Source organism: Megachile rotundata, chromosome 5 (genome assembly GCF_050947335.1).
Source record: "Megachile rotundata isolate GNS110a chromosome 5, iyMegRotu1, whole genome shotgun sequence".
In the NCBI taxonomy this organism is placed as follows: domain Eukaryota; kingdom Metazoa; phylum Arthropoda; class Insecta; order Hymenoptera; family Megachilidae; genus Megachile; species Megachile rotundata.
Genome location: NC_134987.1, coordinates 14,003,896 through 14,027,415, shown reverse-complemented (window position 1 = coordinate 14,027,415; position 23,520 = coordinate 14,003,896). Strand labels below are relative to the sequence as shown.

At 32.0% G+C, this 23,520-nt stretch overlaps 1 protein-coding gene across 5 annotated transcripts in view; it reads right to left on the bottom strand.

Annotated features, from left to right (window-relative positions):
- Nucleotides 1-23,520, bottom strand: part of LOC100881927 (dual specificity calcium/calmodulin-dependent 3',5'-cyclic nucleotide phosphodiesterase 1) — a 245,801-nt gene that overhangs the window by 166,052 nt on the left and 56,229 nt on the right. Inside the window, exon 1 of one of the 5 annotated variants that reach the window (XM_076532282.1) lies at nucleotides 10,926-11,183. The exons of 2 other annotated variants lie outside the window; for them this stretch is intronic. The gene's annotated coding sequence lies outside the window, so the exon portion shown is untranslated. 2 more of the 5 variants (XM_076532281.1, XM_076532283.1) reach the window with 2 other exon arrangements.

The window sequence follows — 23,520 nt, the reverse complement described above, 5'->3', positions numbered from 1 at the left end:
AATCGTGCTGGACCGTGATACATATAATGGAAATCAGTGCGGTGTGCAAGTGTCCCAATCAAGTGGTAGCAAACGTGAGGTCACGCGGTTCTTGCAAATTGCACGGGGATGCGATCGAGTGGTCACCCTAATTCCATCTGGCTATACGGTCGACCGATAAATTGCCAACAATCCGGGCAATCCTGTTCTTTTCCTCTCTGTTTTTCACCGACTCTAAGTTGCGATATCTCGACGAGCTCCTCTTTTTCTATTTTCCCCTTTATCCTCGACCATTCCGTTTTTTCTGCCCTCCACCGTTTACCCTAGTTTCGTTTCTTGCACGTTGCTCGTTTTGCACCTTTCGGTAACGTCACACGAGATCGTTTCCACGCCTCGATTCCTTCTTTTTCCCCGAATTTCACTCCTATCCGGATCTCCTTTCGTGCGCTTCGATAATTCTCGTTCTGTCGTTTTATCAAACAACGGAAGGGGTTACTTTTCTCGCGTTCGCGACGAATCTTTTTTCAATACTTCGCCCCATTTTTTACAGTGCTACTCTCGTTTCGAGGCTGCTGATGGCTTGCGGAGTTTATCGGACAACTTTAATTAGGTGAGAAAAAGTTCGATTTAAGTTCCAAGGAACATACTGTAATCTTAGTTTCCTATAATATTGTCGGATTATTTTGAACTTAATATTTTCGGATAATTTTGAATGCTTGCCACTCTAATCATTTGTTAGGATGAATAATTTGTGTTGAAGGTTAACATGAAAGTATCACAAAAGAAGAAAATAAAATACCATGAAAGTGTAGAATAAATAAATAAGTCAAGAATGAAATAAATAAATAAATAAACATATTAAAAGGTAAATAAATAAATCAGTAAATATATAAATGAATAAATAAACATGAAACAAGTGAACAGTTGTTATGGTTGACACTTCAAATGTTTTAATTTACAAATTAATAGAAATTGAAGAATTAAGAAGCGAAATGCAACAATGAAACATTCAGAACATTTAAATTGAAACAGAAGTGATGGAAGAAAATCGCCCCTGCTTTCATCGGTAACAGTACAAGCTTGTAATAGGATGTTAAACCCAGCACCTACGTTTTGCTTTCATTAAAATAATCCCTACACTATTAACCCCTCGACGCTCACACTACGCCGATAGAAGCACAGTTAACCATTCAAAATATGCACGCGCGAGTTTCACACGAGTTGCAATCAGTGCATGCTTCCTCCGGTGATTTATCATATTTAATCTAGCCATTAATGTAAGCAATGCGTGATATATCTTGAAGCAGTAGTTATATCCAAGACTCCCCGTATTTCACACTGAATTACATTCAATTGTACTGCACGAACAGAATTAGGTTACAAAGTATTATACTTGGAAATGGTTATTCCTAGGAAAAAAGGTTATAGAATCTTTTTTGTAGAGAATTTTCTGAGCTACAAATTTTATTATAACTATTTTTGTCGTAGAATTGATAGATGATGAGATATTTATAAATAATTTCTTTCGGTTTTTTCTTTGACTCTATACAAACTTTTAGCGGAAATAGTACATAAGATCTTTTTTACTATCTTGTACGAAGAAAGTCATTAAACGTTTTTTATAGAGAATTTCCTAAGCTACAAATCTTATAATAACTACTTTTGCCTTAAAACCAATAGATAACAAGATATTCACGAAAAACTGTCTTTCTTACTTCTACCTATGACTCTATCAAACTTGTAATAAGAAAAGCTCGTAGCACCTTTGTTGCATTTCGTATAAAAAAACTGATTAAACATTTTTTATAGAGAATTTCCTAAGCTATAAATCTCATAATAATTACTTTTGTCTCAAAACCAATAGATAACAAGATATTCACGAAAAACTATTTTCCCACTTTTATTTTTGATTCCCTATCAAATTTTTAGTAACAAAAGCTCATAAAAACTTTCTCAATTTCCGCACAAGAAAACTTATTAAACATTTTCTATAGAGAATTTCCTAAGCTACAAGTTTCATAATAACTATTTTTATTGTAATACTGATGGTTAACGAGATATTCGTTATCTGTAACCTTACAACTTCAGAACAGTTTGCGATACCCAGATAAAGCGGAAAGCATATTGCGATCTAAAAGTTCGTCTACAAATTACATACATTTCACAAATTATATCATAACTCATGAACTGCGCAAATGAAAATTCAGCAGTTTTACAATTTGATATCCATATTCAGTTATTAAAATAATTAGAATTTCAAATGAGCGTACTTTGTTAGAACTATTAGAATTTCAAATACATATTTATCAGAACTATGCGAACTTCAAATCGATATTCAAAGTTGTTCGAATCTGAAATGCGTACTTAAAGTTATTCGAATATGAAATCTGTGCACGATTATTGGAGTTTCAAGTTCCTTCAATTTCCTATTAAATTTGATTAAAATATTTGGATTTTTAAAGTCACCCTGATTTTTCGACTCTACCTCGTTACTCATTACCTCATCTCCCATTTTCGCAGTTACGTTCGTCCCTGTGATTTCGTCACTTCCTGTCCCCGTTCCCTGTCACCGTTCTTTGCCCCTAGCGCTCCCCTTGCCCTCCACTCGGCCGCTCAAGAGGCCTCGGTGAATTAATAGTTCGCGTGGTATACGTGACTCCGGAACCGAGTGGCCACGTCGAGTGCACTTCCTCGATCGTGACGTATCCCCATCGTCGAAGGGCAGCGGTGCATCGAACGAGGGCTGTGCTTTCTCACCTTTCCACCACGATTCTCAGCCCTCGCGAAATTACGCTAGCCAATACCGGTTCGACAATCAACATATCTTATTTCCATAGAGAATACGTGGCAGTCGGGGGTGGCACGCGCGGATTTTTACTTGGCAGGGTTTCAAAATTTTAGGTTTACAAATTTAGAATATTGGGAAGTTTTTGAAGTGTGAAATTGTGGGGTGGATGCTTGGAAATGAGAGAAATTTAGGAATTTGGGAATTGGAGATCTGGAAACTTAGAAGGGTGGAAAATTGAAAACTTGCAGATACAGACATTTGGGAATTTGGAAATTTGACATCTAGGAAATTTAAATATTTGGAATAGGAATTAAAAAATTTGAAGATGAAATTTTAAGACTTTTATACTTCTGATAGTAGAAATTTAAATGCAAGTTAAACTTAGAGTTATACATTGCAAGTTATTGCATTTGAGAATTTGCAATTTTGCCAATTTCAAATTTGTGAATAACCATAGAAATTAAATTGTAAATTGAACTTACAAACTTGTGAATTTGCAGCTTTAAAATTTAATTTCGAACTAAATTCAGTAATGATTCCTACATTCGTAAATTTCGAACTCTACAATTTCATTAGAAAATAAATTTGCATTTGTAAATTTCCACCTCTACAAATGTGATTAAAAACGAAATTCACAAAGTTGTAAATTTCCAACAGTTGAAGTTAAAGACTTACGAATTTGAAAATTTGTGAATGTGTCCTCCAACTGTGTCCTAATAAATTACTAAAACTAGTACCAACTAAAGTAAAAAATATTCATCTATTTATTATAAATTTGAAAATTTGCAAATGTGTCCCTCAACCATGTCGTTCTAAGATGAATAAGACACTACCGACTAGAGTAAAAAATATTAATCTACTTATTCTAAATTTGAGAATTTGCAAATGTCTCTCAAACGTATCCTAAATTACTGAAACTAGTACCAACTAAAGTAAAAAATATTCAGCTATTTATTATAAATTTGAAAATTTGCAAATGTGTCCCTCAACCATGTCGTTCTAAGATGAATAAGACTCTACCGACTAGAGTAAACAATATTAATCTACTTATTATAAATTTGAGAATTTGCAAATGTCTCTCAAACATATCCTAAATTACTGAAACTAGTAGCAACTAAAGTAAAAATTGCCCGTTAGCAACACTGACCGCGCTGAATATCCGAACAATCCAAAATTAAGGATAGAATTTCACGATCCAGCTGCTCAACATGCTTCGGAGAAGTGGTGCAACTCCCGTTGGTGAATCGAAGCTGTAGACACTAACGAACAGGAATATTCAATGTGCTATCGATACATCATGACCATGGAGTTTGATGGGAATGCTTTATACGATGGGATTATTGAATTAACCGTGGTAAATTTCATCGTGAATTATGTAAATCTACTTTAGCGGAGCTATTACGACGATTTTAATTGCATTCCACACAGCTGCGACATTATTAATCGGTGCCTCCTCACGGAAATAACGGAGAAAACCTTTTTTCGCTTTTCCTGTCGCGAGAAGATAACTTACGGTCTCCTTGTGTTTGGAGAGAAAAGAAAGAATTAAAATACTGGGATATGTCGCCCTGGATTTAACTTGGGACGCCTGTTGTGAAATCTCTCTTTAGAATACGTGAATGTCCAAGTATTCAAATTTTTCTGCTTCTGGGTTTTGTGGACGAGCTGGAGAATTTTGAAATATTCGTAGTCTTAAGTTTTTAAATTCGCAATCTTTAAATTTTCTGATTTCGAAATTTTCAAATTTTGGAATAGGTGAAGTTACAAGTCTTTAAATTTTCTATTCTATTAATTTGCAAATTTTCAAATTTTGGAAGTACTAAGTTTCAGAATACTCGAGTTTGAAAATTCTTGCATTTCTGAGTTTTTAAATTTTCTAATTTCTACATTTCAAAATTTTCAGGATGTCTAATTTTTACATTTCAAAATTTTCAGGATTTCTAATTTTTACATTTCAAAATTTTCAGGATTTCTAATTTTTACATTTCAGAATTTTCAATTCTCCTTATTTTTACATTTTAATTTGCATTATCAAGAATATCCAAAGTAACATTTCAATTTTCCTTCTCTGTTTGAACATTGTAGCAATAATTAGCCTGAACAACGCAACTGCAGAAGTTACAAGATAAGAGGTTAATTATCTCACAACTAAAAATAAATATTTTTCTATCAGCCATATCGGTAACGAAACATCCCCGACAACCTCACGAAAAATCAGCAAATTTTTTCCGTTCTCGATTGGAGAAAACACTTCTCGTCCGTAATTGGATATCCACGAGCGGGAATAAATTTAATTTCAAGTAGTCGTTTTTAAATCGAGTTGTTACACTCGGGATGAAAAATAGAACAGACACTGGTGTGCCATAGTCAAGCGAAGTTAATTAAATTAAACCAATATCAGGGTATCTTGCATCGCATTAGAAACCGAGATCTCTCTTGACAAATGGGATCTAATAAGCCCGGGAGCAATTCAAACGTTTCTCTATCGGTGAATCGTGTTCCACGAGAACGAACCAAGAATATCCTTTTAACCAATGAGAAAGGAAGAACAGTGTTTTCCTAGTAAACTTACTCGTACGTGGACCAAACGGTGAGTAAACCGCAATAATGGTCATTCGAAAAAATACAATACTTTCTCCTTTAGTGAACTAAGAAGAAATCTTACTGTTGTCGAGTATTCGCGTGATAATTATTTTTAACAGTTGCAAACTTATTTCGTTGCGTGTGCAGTTTCATTTTGAGGAAATTGTAGCTTGCTTATTAAATGAAATTTAGAGAATTGCTAAAGACATTATTTTGGATTAAAAGAGATTTACTAAATGGTGAAATATTTTCAAGTTCTTGGATTTTATTAAATAAACTGTTTCTATTTTTTGTTATCACTTGCAAGATTTTACAGCCACATTTTGTTAAAAGAAATTATAAAGTCGAAGATACCTTGCAAAATTTTTGTCTAATTATTTAAAAAAATATTTTTCATTAGAAAAGTGCTTTATTTTGCAAATAATTGCAATATTATTTCGTTAAATGATATAACACAAATTGCTATTGAAAGAGGTTAAAACTTTTAACGAAGGTCACTACAAAATTGTTTTCAAATTATTTGAAAGGATACTTTTAATTAAAGCTGTGTTTTTGAAGTTCTGCAAACAATGGCAGCACGAAAATAACAAGAGGCAAATGTTTTTTGTTCAGAGAAATTGTAACATGTTCGCTGAAATTGTTATTGGATATTCCAGGAAATTAATAACAAGAATATTAATCAATGGAATATTCTTTTAGATACAATGTTTTATAAAAACAGTTTATATAATAGCAAATAATATTTTGCAAATTTGGAATCATTGATACGAAAAATTGTAATTATGCGAGATAAATATATTTCTTAATGGTAATTGTGAAATTGGTTATTTTACATTTGAAAGTATATAAGAATCTCATAGTATTTTATTCTATATAAAGATTATTTTTATAGTTTTTAAAATACGTTTCAAGTTCTTTATTTACATCCACTCTTTCAAAAGTTGCACTGCCAATTTTTAATGACCTGTATACCATAACCTTAAAGTCTCTTTCAAGATGAGCTACTAAATTTCTTTTAGAAGCCTCATATTTTTCACTCCTTTGAAAATTTGTTAATACACAATTCGAATAAAAAATGATTTGTTACGAGATCCTTTAGAACATGCAGTCGACCTTCAACCATTCACAAAACATAACCTCGAAACACTGAATTCCTTCCGAAGTCAGATATTTTAATTTATGTAAAAGCTAGTACACTATATTTATACAGTAATAAAAATGATTTGTTATGACGTCTTTTAAAAAATGCAGTTAACCTTCAATGACCCACAAAACATTACCTCAAAGACGAAAAACTGTATTTCCTTTCGAAATGAAATATTATCATTTATTTAGAAGTTAATATACAATACTTGTATATGAATAAAAATGCTTTATTATGACGTCTTTTGAAAGATGCAGTCAACCTTCAATGACCTACAAAACATAACCTCAAAGACGAAAAACTGTATTCCCTTTCGAAATCAAATATTATCATTTATTTAAGAACCAATACACAATATTTGTGTATGAATAAAAATCATTTGACACGACGTCTTTTAAAAAATGCAGTCAACCTTTAATGACCCACAAAACATAACCTCGAAGACGAAAGACTATTACTTTTCGAAATCAAGTTTTATTATTTATTTAAGAACTAATGTACAATATTTGTGTATGAATAAAAATGATTTGACACGACGTCTTCTGAAAGATGCAGTCAACCTTCAGTGACCCACAAAACATAACCTCGAAGACGAAGGACTGTATTACTTTTCGAAATCAAGTTTTTTTATTTATTTAAGAACTAATATACAATATTTGTATATGAATAAAAATGATTTGTTATGACACCTTCTAAAACATCAACCTTCAATAACCCAAAACATAACCTGAAAGATGCTAAACAGAATTCCCTTTCGAAATTAAATATATAAAAACTCGTTAATACTAATAATATTAATTACAGTATATTTGTGCTAAAATATATGAAGTAAAATAATTTTGTACTGAAAGTGTTCTTCGCGAATATATTTATCTGAACCATAAGACATCACGAAACCCATTGGTTAACATGGACAAAAGGAGACGAATTCCCCAAAGTTGTTCGATTTCTATCGCGAATGATCGTTCAGGAGTTTCCACGCCCATTTAATTAGCAAAAAGAAGGAAAGAACGAGGGAACCTTTCGAATGAAATACTTGTAGCTACGTAGTCACGTAGTGACGGTATTAAAAGCCGTGTTTGGATCCTGGCCGAAAGAATGTGATTGGAATCAGGAGGAAAATTACTTATCGGAAGGTTTCATTTGCCTCTCTCGTTTACGATCGTCAAATTAACGCGACTGTTACCCATTTAATTTCGTTCGTGCCTTACCCGAGAGGATCTAGCGGCCGGCTAAATGAAATTTCCAGCGACAAGCAAGAAGGCAATCACGATTTAGCGGAAACGGAACGCTGTACACTCGAATTATATCACCGGTGGTTCAACCCTCGAAATACTAGATTTTCAATCGACGAATCGCGATTTCCGTGGAAATTCGCGCGTGAAACGAGCTCGTTGTTTCCGCGACTGATTTACCGACCACCGTCGAAATTCGCCAACGAAAAGTATAAATTCGCGCCTGTAAACCGTGACATTCGAACGAGAAACAAAACGAATTTCGACCTAACAATTTTCCGTACATTGTTTTTTCGGGGAAATTGTTAAATTAAAGCTTGACCCGTATGCATCGGGCTTTCGCAATGAAAAATGACCCGTGGCGAATGTGCGGTGCCCTAATAAAGTGCACTTTCGATGTTAATATCGGACATAAAAATGGTCGAATGGTGGGCGTGATGAATGTTTGTGTTTAATATATAACTTTGAAATAGGTGACGTATCAATTTTATCTCCGTTTATTTCAGTGATATAAGAGGATAAATTATATGATAATAAATGAAATTATGTGATGATAAAGTTTGTATACGTTATTGGGAGAATTTGCAGGTGTGGTATTAATTTGTGTTGTTGTATTTGTTTGGAGGAATGGAGACGAACTTTCATCGAAAATTTCGTATTTTACGCAGCTGTATTTTATTTGCCTTGTCACTTTGTTTTACTGTGGTTCTTCTGTAAATTTTACATGAAAGGGAGTAAATATTTAAAAATAAAAATAAATAATTGTGTTGAAAGGTCGTGAATAAATGTTTGAAGGTGCTGTAAATAACTGTTTATAAAATAAATGTTTAAAAGTGTCGTAAATAAATGTTTTTAGGTTTGCAAATACATCTTTTGAAATTCATAAATAAATCTCTAAAAAATACATTTATAGAATGAAATCAAATAACAATATAATTATACTGTCAGTTTCATCAAGAAAATTCGTAATATTCACGTAGAAAAATAGGAATAGATTTACAAAATGTTTTAAGAAATGTTTTCACAAAAATCATTTAAATTGCTTATCAATGCAAATGAACCTCTGTATCTGTAATCATCTCTGTGATCATAAAACATTGTCAAAATGGCTGCATTAAACGTGTTAAAATTGAAAGCACTATATCAAGGAACTTTCCATTTATGAATCACAAGTTTGTGCACGAATAACATCAGTTTCATTCAATAAATTGCTATCATTCTTGTATAAAGCTGTGTCTCATTAACGGCCAACGACTGCTAACATTCCGCAAATTCATTACGAATATTTTAAAATCCTTAAAATATCGGAGCTTATAAATTTCGTTATTAAAGTGAACTATTAATTAGAATTAATTAAGCAACGCAGGTGTGACATAAATAAATAAACACGTATATTTCTGCCTTGTTTTTAAATCTTGTGTCTTTGTGAAATTTATTGTGCTTGGTTATTGGAGATGACTGATTAGGATTTTTAATTATACTTTGTTAGATGTGTGTGATCGGATATATCAATGATAATACATCAATAATTAATTAGGATTATTAGGTGTTATTAGACATTAGTAATCGATTGATACTAATTAAATTTTGTTAGATATCAATCGTCAATTAAAATTGTTAATTAAATACTAGTAAACAGTTAGGACACTTAGATAGTATTACTCAATTAATACTAATTAAATTCTATTAGCAACGAGTCACTAATTAAAACTGTTAGTTAAATACTAGTAATCAATTAGTACTATTAATTAAATTCCAGAAATGGCGTAACTTATTCAAAAATTTAAAAATTGCATCTTGACATTTAAATGCAGAACACGAAATTTTATAAAACTATTTTGTTTCACAGTAGCACCTGTATTTTTAAATACCTCCAAATGTAGATCATACTAATTACATCACTTTCATAATTGCCAACCCCATATATCACAAAAATCACAAGTAAATAAATAACCCGAATAAATTCATATATCATTCCTCATCTCCAATGAAACTCCACAAATTTCATAGAAATTTAATACATTATGAAAGAAACTAATCCTTGAACATGATCCAGACTACAAAACAATCCTTGATCTGGGTCAATCTTGACCCTGATCTAGAAAATTTATACAAGTGCAATCTAACACTAAACTAAGATCACGAAGTGAAACATACTGGTTTTAAGGAAAATATAATTTGTATTATTGATTGCAATAATGGAAATGCATTGAATTCAATAATTAAAATACAAGTTCGTTGCTCCAAAATTAAATTTCATTTATTGCTATAACACTCAACGAATTTAGCAATTAAAACAAATAAATCTTTATTGATTTTAAATTAAATTTCAGTCAAATTAAATTAAATTTCACTGCTACAACATTGAATACAAAAATAATAAAATCACAAATAAATCTCAGTTGCCTCTAAAATTAAATTTCAATTGTTGCTACAATACTGTATACACCGAACTTAGCAATTAAAACAAATAAAGCTTTATTGATTTCAAATTAAATTTCAGTCAAATTAAATTAAATTTTACTGCAACAAAATTGAATTCATCGAAAATAATAAAATCACAAATAAATCTCAGTTGACTCTAAAATTAAATTTCAATTATTGCTACAATACCGAATACACCGAACTTAGCAATTAAAACAAACAAATCTTTATTGGTTTCAAATTAAATTAAATTTCACTGCTACAACACTGCATACAAAAATAACAAAATCCCAAATAAACCTTTGTGGATTCCAAAATTAAATTTCAATCGCTACAACATTAATACATAAATTTCAAAAATTAAACCACAAATAAATCTCAGTTGCCCAAAATTAAATTACATCTACAACCGAAATCCTCCAACAAGATAAATCGGCATCCAAAAGAAGTATTTCCGAATAAAAGCACAGCAAGAAAAATCCGATAGTTTCACCCTACATGTCCCAACTTTCAAAAAATTCGATAAGAGCAGTATTGTATACGCATCTGTTAAAGGGACATTTCCGACCTACATTTTCCCGCTCGCAATTAGATGAAACTCGAAAGCATGAAATATCTGATTTTTATTCTACCATCAAAATTCCAAGTGGTTAATTCTCACTAATATTTACACTACTTCGATAAGCAGCTCTTGGATCACCGTTGCCTCGATGCACAACAATGCAGAAGATTTAACCAAGTAAAATGGTCGACGAAGCGTGAAAAGAGATACCGGATGAAAAGAGCACAATTTGACTGCACAAATTCGTATCCCTTGCACCAATTAAACACTCACGATTTTCCAACGATCGCTTTCATCGTTTTAAATTCACCAATCGATCGACGACATCGAATCAGATATCGACGGTATCGAATCACATGATCGTTGATTCCCGACGAATCACGGGATCACTGAGACGTTCGGGAGATTGTTTGGCGCGGATACGGAAACGCGAAAGTTGCTCGACGAAGGAATAGACGACTCCACGTGTCTCGGCTCGCGGTGCGACTCGAAAGCTCAAAAGCTCGCCTTGAAAGCCGCGCAAGCGTGCCACGGAACGAGTCGGCAAAAGCCAATCCGTGAAAGCTTCCATCCGTTCCGGACGGGAATCGAAAGGGAAACGCTTTCGAGTCGTATCAGGAATAATAATTACGATGCTTGGTGTACGTTTAACTGTTTGGTCTCGAACATCGCTATTAACCAAATATACTTTCGATGAAACGGAATTCGGACATTTTTTTAAAATTAGACGGATGTTCTGAACTGAAGGTTCAAAGCAAAAGGAATATACATATGATTTGCATATGGAATCTTTTAGATGGACAGTGGAGTTTTGGTGGAATTAGGTGCTTTTTCATGGAAATGTAGGGAGATGGGTATATAAAGGTTGGTGGATGATGGGAATTGAGAGAGAGATTGGAGTTGAGAATTTGCAAAATTTGGGAGGGTTAGGATTTTGAGAGAAGATTTGAGAAATTTTAGAAGTTTAGGATTTTGAGAGAGGAGAATTTGAGAAATATGGGAAGTTGAGACTTTCAGATCTGAGAATTTGGGAAATTTGGAAAAGGGGAATTTTGAGATTGGAAAATTTGAGGAATTTGAGACGTTCAAAATTTTGAAATTTCAGGGTTTCAAAAATTTGAGAAATTTGAGAGTTCTGAGAATTTAAGGAATTTGAGAGTTTTGAGAATTTAAGAAATTTGAGAGTTTTGAGAATTTGAGAAATTTGAGAAATTTGAGAGTTTGAGAAATTTGAGAGTTTTGAGAATTTAAGAAATTTGAGTCTTGAGAATTTAAAAAATTTGAGAGTTTTGAGAATTTGAGAAATTTGAGAGTTTTGAGAATTTAAGAAATTTGAGAAATTTGAGAAATTTAAGAGTTTTTAGAAATTTGAGAGGTTTGAGAATTTGAGAAATTTGAGAGTTTTGAGAATTTAAGAAATTTGAGAAATTAGAAAGCTTTGAGAATTCGAAAAATTTGAGAAGCAAAAAATTTTGAAATTTGAGGGCTTGAGAAGTTTAGAATTCCGAAATTTGAGAATTTAAGACCATTTAAAAGTTCAAAATTTTTATATTTGAGAAACGTACAAAATTTTTGAAATTCTGTAAATTTTCTGAGATTCCAAAATCTGAAAATTTCAGAATTTCAAAACCCGCAAAAACATTCCTATTTCATTAGGAAAAAAAACTTCATAAATTCACAACTTCAAAATCTCACATTTCCACAGTTCATTCTTCCGAGATCTAAAAATTCACTAAACTGCAAAAGATTAAAGTTTCAAATGCTCTAACCACTTCAATTCAAACTGCAAACCCATTGGTCATCAAACGGCCGTAAATCTAGCGTTAAATTTGAACGTGATCGAACATAGCCAGAACTAATACCCGCAGTATGTTTTATATCACCACATAAATTCAGATTCGAATATAGCAACGCAATCATACTGAAATCAATGTAGGAATCCAATGAATGAATGGAGTTCAGAACGACGGGGCGAGAACAAGTAGGTAAAAGGCTCGAGGGGAAATCTGAGAAATCTGGAGCTCCGGAAACATTCGCAGAATATAAATTGCTTAGCAACGTTTAAAACTTCTGGATTAAGATAAAAGTCGATCGAACTTTTCGCTTTCGATTTGGATCTACTGTCGACGGAGAGCTACCTGAATAATTTATTGACACCTTTGCACTCGGAAGATCCCGCTCGTGTTTCGATTTAATGCGAGAATTTTAGATAGGTACTTTTTAAGTAGTTAATACAGTGTTATGTATGTGATGAATAAGATTAAATTAACTATGGTGGAAATTTATTACTTTCGAAGCAATGCATCAAACCTCAATCCCTATACATCGCTTTAGTAACATAAGCTAGTTTACCTATTATCTATTATTTACATATGTAGTTTTGTAGTTTAATTTTGATTTGAATATAAGTGAAGATATATAAATCTAGAGTTAATAACTTATCCTTTTATTGAAAGATCGTCAAAAAAAACAACGGAGAAATTTCAGGTTTAATTTTAACATACGACAGTTCTCACATATGGCTACATGTGTGATTCATCACTGACTGTGACATTGTAAATTAAATTTCTGTAAAATGTACAGTAGTTACAAAAAAGTTGAGGTACCTATGAGAGATGTAAGAAAAGGATTTAAATTGTAATGAAAATTGACAAACGATATAAAATCAAACGAACAATAATATTATATTTGAGAAGCTATGAAAGAAACCTTGAAAAATAAATTTTTGCTTCTTGAGGAAGTAAAATGGTATTTAATATTCTCCCTCTTCTTATAGACCCTTCCATTAGAAATTTATTAAATGAAATAGTAATGTCACAATGTACTACAGATATTGTTAATTGTTTATTGTAATGATTTAGCAGCTCGATCAACTGTGAAGTAAATACAAGTGTAGGCAGATTGGTAGGCCACATTGCAATATTTCATTTCAAATGTCATTTAAATTTAGATACATTTGCGAGGTGCAATCGGTGGAAATAATAAGTATTATTCTTGTCTAGATTTGTTGGAACGAACACAAAACAGTCTATGAAATGTAGCGATCACTTTGTAGTCGGTGACTAAAGTTTAACTCGAGGTGACGTAACAACGTTCTGTTTTGTAAACAGAAGCGTAAACAGAGTTTTGCCTCGTTTAATTTCGATTGTGAATAAGACATTACACATATATTGTATTGCAAGTTATAGATTATAGAGCGTTCGTCTCACTATATGACCCTCCTTTCTGTATAGTTTTATCTCTGATTGACGTACACTTTTACAATATAAATTTTCAAATATTTACTTCATCTTCGGGACTTTCTATGTTCAAATTCAGACAATTAAAAATTTTTTAATATTTACATCTTCTGTGTCAGAAAGACATTATAGATTTTACAGCTTCTTATACATTATAGAGCGTTAGTTTCACTATATGGCCCTCCTCTGTGTATTACATAGTGTTATTTCTGATTGACGTAAAATATGAGTTTTTAAATTTTTTAATTCCTCATCTTCCGTATATTCAAATTCAGAAAATTAAAAATTCTCAAATTTTGTTATCTTCTATGCTTAAATTCAGAAATTTAACAATTCAAATAAGCATAGGTATTTCGATAGTTAACCAGAACGTTTAGTAACAGAAGACATCTTTTTTTTAATTAAAAAAGTTCCACCTTTTCCCGACTACTTGTAGATAATCTCCGAAGAAATGTAATAAGGTTGAAAAGAATTTTAAGAACGTAAGAAGAAGAATATACGAAAATTAAATTATCGACTCTGTTCACAAAAACTGTCCTATCATGGATCAATGATTGAAATGGAAATTGGTGTGTAGTTTAGGATATTCCAGAGTTTATCTACGGATTACTATAATACCTTCAGCATCGCGGAGAGCTTGAAATACCTGCTGCAGCTTTGAGGTTAATTCAAGAAATTGCATTCGAATATTCAGTTACTGAACATTACGGTTTCACATTGTTTTACTGTTATTATTTCCATATTTTTGCATTAATTTCGTTACTTATTGCATCTACATGGTGCATGTATTAATTACATTAATGTATTGGTGGTAATACTAATTTATTACATTAGTGTATTGGTGACAATCAGTGGCAAGGTAAGGCGTTCAAACTGTTTAGTTTACCAAAGATATCTAATTATAAGTCTATAACAAAATTATTTGCTTCTTCTGTTTTCTAAAATTATTCTAACTGAAGAATGAACCTAGGCATTTCTTTATCTAGATTATCTAACAACTAAATATTGTTTGAACCAAGATTTATAATTTTACTTCACTGTGGAAGAGTTAAGCCATATTGTGACGAATCTGACACGTGACCTCACAGTTCAAATGTGACGAACTTTACTCAAATTTTTAATGCACTTCAATTTGGAGTTTGAGTACAATTATAACTTGCATTGCCAAGAATTACAAACTACATAAGAATACAAAATTGACATAATATTACAACTTTTATCTGTTTCTATATTGCAGCTGTGAGTCATTAGTTCTGACTGACGCCATATTGTGACGCACCTGACATATAAATTAGTGTAAAGAAAAATGAAACATTAAATAATTTATATGTATATGTATAAAGCTGAGATTTAGTATGAAATCACAATTAAAACTATTAAATGTAAAATTAAGAAATAACCAGATTTTAAATTAACACAATGTTAATCATATAAAAATTAATACCCTTCTGTTAACTATATAAAAATTCAAAATGGTGATCACCAAAAATAACATCTAAAATTTGTACCACAGTTTCTATATTTAATTTCATATATTTATATTCAATAACATACATGTATATATATTTTTTTTTTTCTACAGCATACTACACCATCCAAAAACAAAAAAAAATTAAAATAACAGATTTCGTAAAAGATTTCAGAAAAGCTACTCGATCCAATTCAGCCAGTGGTGTACTAAAGATACGAATATTGCGATTTTATGTGTCAGGGCAATAAAATTTTACGGCTGTGCCGAACATTAAACGAAGAATAAGGTCTACTTAATTCTGCGCAATTTTTGTACAGCAACGTTGATCAGCAATATATTTTAACCCGAAACGACGATAAATATCAGCATCGTTTGTAACCTTCTGCATAGGAAACTGGCAGATCAAGCCGATACGATATTCGCGAACCGAATCGCGATTCAATTTCCATATTTTCTTGCAAGACGTTCCTCGAGATCATGGAATCCATTACCTCACTGCAGATGAAATGAGCGATTTACTTGCAAAACCTGCGATGGCGATTGCCCATTAAGGTTATTAGTCATCCGACAAGATTTATTGAAAAAGTCCACATTTTAGGGAGGATAGAAATAATTTGAGGTTATGGTTAGTGATCGAGGAAGTTTTCGGTCGAAGAATTTTAGTGGGAGGATTTGGAATATTAGGGTTTTAGAATTTTGGAGGTTTAGAAATTTGCGGATTTAAAAGTTGAATGTTGGCGAAGCTTTGAAATTTAGAAGTGATTGAAATTTTCAAACTTTGAATTTCTTATTTTACTATTTCAGGACTAAAATCGTAGAGCTTTGAGGTCTTAAAATTGTAGAAGCTTGGACCTTGAAATTGTAGAATTTCAAGACTTTGAATTTGTAGAATTATAAAACCTTGAAATTGTAGAATTTTTAAACCTTGAAATTGTAAGATTTTGGGAATTTGAAACTGCAGAATTTAAGCATCTTGAAATTATAAAATTTTAAACTTGAAACTAAAAATAATTTAGGTCCTTGAAGTGTTAGTTACAAGAATAAAATTGAGCAATCCAATATTTCACAGAACTGTTCCCAGAAAAACGAGTCTCGTACCTTTCCAAAGCTCATTAACGTTATAATAATAAAAAATGTCCAAGCGAAGCTCGATTAAGTATTCACGTAAATGTCTGTATCATTGAAGCGTTTTTCTCTAATAATTGATCAGTGAGGCATCAACGAGAGCGAGATAATTTGAAATCGATCACAGTTCGATGAAGAGCGAACCTCATTACAATTTGCAATTCAAACCGACACAATAATTACCGTTTCCTGGAGATAGAAACCTTATTAATTTTTATTATACTCATTATTGGAGGAACATTTCTTATCGACCGTATTGTGACGCGTTTTGATGAAGACTTACAAATGATACCAAAGTAATAGATTGAAGAGAATATGAAGGTTTATGAATGTACCAGAATTATAATACATTTTAATTAAAACTTTGTTTTATGGAAAATTCTTAGTTTGGAGAAATGGAAAATGAAATTTGAGAATTTAGGAATTTGGGGATTTAGGGATTTGAGGACTTGGGAATTTGGGGATTTAGGGATTTGGGGATTTAGGGATTTGGGGATTTAGGGATTTGGGAATATAGGGATTTGAGGATTTAGGGATTTGGGAATTTAGGGATTTGGGAATTTAGGGATTTGGAATTTTAAGGATTTGGAAATTTGAGAATTTAGGAATTTGGGGATTTAGGAATTTGGAAATTTAAAGATTTGGAAATTTGGAAAATGGGAAGTTGAGAAATTGGTAATTGGGAAATTGGGAAATTAGGAAATTGGAGAATGTCGGAATTGGGAAATATGGGAATTGGGGAATGTGGGAATTGGAGAATGTGAGGATTGGGAAATTTGAGAGTTGGGGAATGTGGGAATTGGGGAACGTGGGAATTGGGGAATGTGGGAATTGGGGAATGTGGGAATTGGGGAATGTGGGAATTGGGGAATGTGGGAATTGGGGAATGTGGGAATTGGGGAATGTGGGAATTGGGGAATGTGGGAATTGGGGAATGTAGGAATTGGGGAATGTGGGAATTGGGGAACGTGGGAATTGGGGTATGTGGGAATTGGGAAATTGGTAATTGGGAAATTGGGAAATTGGGAAATTGAGAAATTGGGAAATTGGGAAATTGGGAAATTGGAAAATTGGGAAAATAGTACATTTAAATATTGAAAAATTTAAAAATTGAGAAAATGGAAAATTGGGAAAATAGGAAATTAAAAATTCGAGAATTATAAAATTTGGTGACGGCGCGAAGTCCACATCTCTCCATTCCATCATCGATCATTTATCCGGCGCTCGCTGCTCTCGCGGTAGTGTAATTTAGTAACCTGCATGCTTAAGTATAGCGTTTCGTGGTCTGACGGATCGATAGCGTTGAAGATGGAAGATATGCAAAGGCTCGTTCAAACTGAAACCGTCGACGGAAGAATAGTTGGATGCATTTGCGTTCTTTGCCCGCGGAAATTGTGGATTGTACGATACGCACAAAGCTTATGGCACCGACATACACGGCAAACGCAAACCACGCCTGTTAATCCGGCATAGAATTTTGTTTTACGGCTCAATAAACTTTTAGGAGCTTGCAGTGCTCAACCATTCGAAAACAAGAAAATGCTTTGAGTTTTGCTGTTTGAACTTTCGTTCTTGTGTTTACGGTAAACCTTTAACCTCTTGTTCCGCCGTTTTTATAATTTGGTAAAAGTTTGGTTTAAATGTTTGAGAAAGATGTAGTGTCATTTGAAATATTTTAAAAAGATGCAATTTTAAGTGCAAATTTAATGTTTCTTTTTTTGAAGAAAAATATAATAGTGCATATTTGTATTGTTTTTGAGAAGAAGCAGTGATGAAATACAAATTTTATTAATATCTTAGAAAAGAAATATTATGTTGAAGATTTGTAATGTTTTGAGAAGGCGCAATGATAAAAATCAAATTTTATATATATTTCAGAAAAAAAAATATAATATCACACATTTGTAATGTTTTGAGGACGCGCAATGATAAAATACAAGTTTTATGAAAATTTCAGAAAAAAAAATATTATGTCGAAAAGTATATTACAAAAATTACAAACTAAGACACTGAGAATAAACAGAAGCTAAAAAAGAAATGTAAAGTTAAAAAAATGTATGTTAATATAGAAATGTAATAATATTATACATTTTCAACACTTTGACACGGTACCATAATTAATTCTTGATGAAGAAAATTAATTATCACAAAAAGTAAAATTGCGTCGAGTTTCGTTAAATATAAAATAAGTTATTTATTCAAATTTAACAATATAACAATTTAACAAATTTAACATTTATTCACAGAGTATTTCTTACCTAACCTAATACCCTACATACACATACACACACATATGCTTAAAAACGTCGAAGAAAACGTAATGCTCGTTGGCCAACTATACCACCGCAGTTTAAATAATTTTCAAGGTGAATTTCCAAGCTTTTCGAGTTTTCAATCCAAATTCGCAATGCGCTCGTTTTCCTTGGCTCTGAAATAATGGACAGAAATCGAAATGAGCGAAATTCTTGGCGCTTGTCGCGCTCATTATTTCATTCGACGCTTCGTCAAAGTGCATCTCTCCTCCCTGCAGTCTCTGCATGTATTACGCAGCGTATCGCAGTGCTTTCCGGTTGTAGAAATCAAATTTCAAGTGCACTTTAATTTTCTAATTTTTAAGGAGATTTATAAATTTCCAATTTTCAAATTCTGAAAATTTCAAGGTTTTCAATATTCTTCATTTCCAAATCACCAAATTTCCAATTCCTCAAAGTTCTAAATCCCTAAGTTACCAAATCACTAAATTCCCAAATTCCTAAATTCTCAAATTTCCCAATTTCCACATTCCCCAATTCTCACATTCTCCAATTCCCACGTTCCCCAATTCCCACATTCCCTAATTCCCACACTTCCCAATTCCGTCATTCTCCAATTTCCCAATTACCAATTTCCGAATTTCTCATCTTCCGAATTTCTCAACTTCCCATTTTCCAAATTTCCAAATCTCTAATTTCCCAAATCCCTAAATTCTCAAATCCCTAAATTCCCAAATCCCTAAATTCCCAAATCCCTAAATTCCCAAATCCCTAAATTCCCAAATCCCTAAATTCCCAAATCCCTAAATTCCCAAATCCCTAAATTCCCAAATCCCTAAATTCCCAAATCCCTAAATTCCCAAATCTCTAAATTCCCAAATTTCCAAACTTCCAAATCTCTAAATTCCCAAATTCCTAAATCCCCAAATCCCTAAATTTCCAAATTCCTAAATCCCCAGGTCTCTAAATTCCCAAATCCCTAAATTCTAAAATTCAAATACAGCAAATTTAGGTTGTCCCACGAACCTACTCCAAAAAATAACAAATCAAAAACCCCAAAACTGCGGCTTGTAGCCTTGTACAAACGAACAAAAAAACATATGCAGTTTGAATACATAGTCCTAGGAGCCTCTCTACGTTCGACAATCACAAAAATTATTAAAACGCTTTTGCCCATATGTATATGTTAGCTTTTGTTAAAACAAAGAATAATCGTAAAAAAGTACTTCACGTTTCAACCGAGTTCAACGTTTAAACCGAGAACACGGAAGAATGAAAAGCTGATTGGATGTTTGAAATGAGTCTTCAAAGGAATCGCGTGATTTCTTCACTTTTGGATACGATCTCTGTGAACTTTTAATGTTGCGAGCAAGTTTCTGGGAAAGTATTAGCGTTCCATAATTGTGCTCCTTTTACAGTTCACTGAAGTCATACAGAGCTTTTATGTATTTTTATATTATTGAGAATGTAACGTAAGTAATTGAGAAAGGTAGAAAAGAAGGGAAAGGTAGTGGTAATGGTGATCATAAAAGGGAGAAGTAATCAATTTTCTTATTTGAAAATTTTTGTGTTAGAATTCTTTTAATTAAAAATCCTGTATATTCGAAATTAAACAATTTCTAAATTTTCAACTATTTAAACTTGCTAATTTATTAATTGTAAATTTTTTAATTTAGTATTTGTAGCTTTGAAAATGTTCATATTATAAAAGAACTGTGTTTAAACTCCTATATATTGTAATTCAATATAACATAGAATATTAATACCGTATTAATGAAATTACATGGAATATTAAACAATATCTATTCACATTTTCAATAATGTATAATAAATATATTTAATCTAGAGTTGCATTCGAAATCTTATCGACTGTCATGAATTATAAAGCAGAAATAAAATTGGTACAAAGATTAACACGATCGTTTGACGGGTTAATAAAAAATTTATAGGAAATTGTGGTACAATTCTATTTTTTGAATCAGGTCCCTTTACACGTACTACAAAATTGCTACACTATTTACTAATGTAATAAGATATAATTAGAATGTAATTGCAATGTAATTATAACATTGGTAAGGACTAATAGTAGTATTTACTATAAGTAGTTGTAATAACATTGTGGTGGTTTCACTCCTATCTTCGCCGCTAGACGGCGCATTGAGACTTAACTTTCTCGCTAGTACTCAACGAGCTCCGCGTCCAAATCTAACCTAACTGACGAGTCCTCTAGCAGGACGAAACGTTCTATCATCAAATTGTAAGAGAACTTAAAAATATCATCTAGTCATAAAATTCAAAAATATCAACTAATTATAAGAAAACTCAACACATATCAACTACAAAGCATACACCTATAAGAAAACGCGAAAATATCGACTAATTATAGAAAGATAAAAAATATCAGTAACACCAATCATAAAAGAGTAATGTACAGTAACACACACAATAGTTTCTTAAAGTCACATAATATCGACAGTTAGATAGTTGATATAACCTATAGCAATGACCCTTAGATTGCGACTACGACATCGACGATTTCCAGATATTGAACGTAGATAAAAAGAAGTAGTTGATATCCACAGTAACAACCCATAAAGTGGGTGAACTGATATCGACACCTCATGTACAAGCGTTCGAAGGTAACTGTACATTATATACCAACCGTGAGATTCGAAGGATGAATACGAACGACTTTAAGATTGTGAGAACAGATGTTAACTTCTTCGATGTTTTGTTACCCAATATTAATGGTTTTATGATAATGACACTCGCAATCTCTGTAGCTTCGACGATAAGCTGTAAATAATGATGCTGTGACAGGATCTGAGGATATAGAATCCTTCAATCTTTAGAAAATGTGTTCTTAATTTTTCTTGTAGAGACACTCTGTCATTACCAAAATAATAACAGATTATTATTAAAATTTAATTTAATATGAAATTTTAGAATTTGGACCTTTCAGGTTTTGGAAACTTACAAATTTTTAAATTTAAGAATTTGGAGATTAACAATTTGGAAATTTGAAAATATGAAGACTTAGAATTTTGGATTTTTCAAAATTGATATATGTAAAATTTTAGATACTCAAAAATTGATATATGTAAGATTTGAGATATTCTAGAATTTTTATAATTCTTAAATTAAAGGAATTTGTGTGTTTGAAAATTTGATATCTTTTTTGAAAATTGCAAAATGGTCAATAAATAATAAATGATCATAATCATCGTCTTGTATATTCATTTTTTTTTTTTCAAATTTTGTAGCTGATTGATTCAGATCTAACAGATGATCCTCTTTATCTACCTTTGCAAGCCATTGCCGTTGTTTTAGACATCTCAAGGCTCAACTTGAACGTGTCGAGAGTCCTCGCTGTCTGCTTCCACCATCTGAAATTTCTCCACATTCAGTTCCCTATATCTTGCTACATACCAAATATATCTAGAATGGACCCAAGAGATCCGTTAAAGTGTTCTTCAACTAAGAATTGCTTTTGAGACAGAATTTATTATTATATCACGACCGAGACTTCATATTTATTCAATTAATGAAATTTTAAGTGAAATTTCCTGTACAAAATTTTAACTATAACGTAATAAATAGAAATTTTGTATTAATATACTTATTCTTACTTTTTTCTTCTTCTACAATTTTAATTAAAATTTGTCCCATTAAACTTCTGTGCTCTCCAACTTTAATTAAAATTATTTTCCTTCGTAAAAGATTGTTAATAAAACTCTCTAAACAGAAATTTTTAATTAAAATATTCATTTTTATTTTTTTAATGTTTCAATATTGTTAAATTTTAATTAAAATTTCTATTAAAAATTGAAACCAAAAATTAATATAAATTTGGTATTAACCCTTTGCACTCGTATTTGAGTTTGTTTGCAAACAGCAACGTTAAAACTTATTAATTAAGATATTAAATGTGTTTTTTCAAGGTTATTTATTTACTGGTAATTTCCACTACTGCCTGTTTCACTATGTTCATACAGGGTGTCTCACAACTAGTGGACCAATCAGAGCGCGAGGAACGCCCACTCAGCTATTGGCTCGAAGCTGACGCTCTCGCGTCTGCGCATGCGTAATCCACGCGCTCTGATTGGTCCACGTTTTTCCTTAATAATTCAAAAACGGAGCTTTAAACCCCATTTTTGCAAAGGGAAATTTTATTCAGAATCGCGTCAGCTGTTCCCCATTTCAGGGACCTGCACTAATTATGAGACACTCTGTACATCACAGAGCATTATTATAAAATTAATTAAATAATGCTTATTTCAAATTATTACATAAAATCAAAGGACGTCTAAGAGGCGCCTCTCAAAGCGTTAAAATTATAAGTATTATACATAATATTCTTTCCAATAAAATTGCTAAGCTTAATATTCTTAAATTTTGATAATAAGATTAATTTCTTATTCATTTCGTATTCTCCATTTAAAACACAATGTTTACGTTTATGCAACAGCGTAACACAGATTTCACGGTTTTAACCCGAGACAACAGCTCTGCTACTTCTGTAAGTCATAAATACTATACAAAGGAAAAACGGTTTTATACTGATTGCTTTCCTTATCGTCTAACTGCACTTGCACAAAACTTTGATACAGTTGCTCTTTTCCAAGTTATCTGGAGAACGAGTAAAACACTCTTTCTGGAGACTTAATTTTCCACAGGCACGATGCTCCGTCATTTCTTTCTAACGAATATGAATGTCT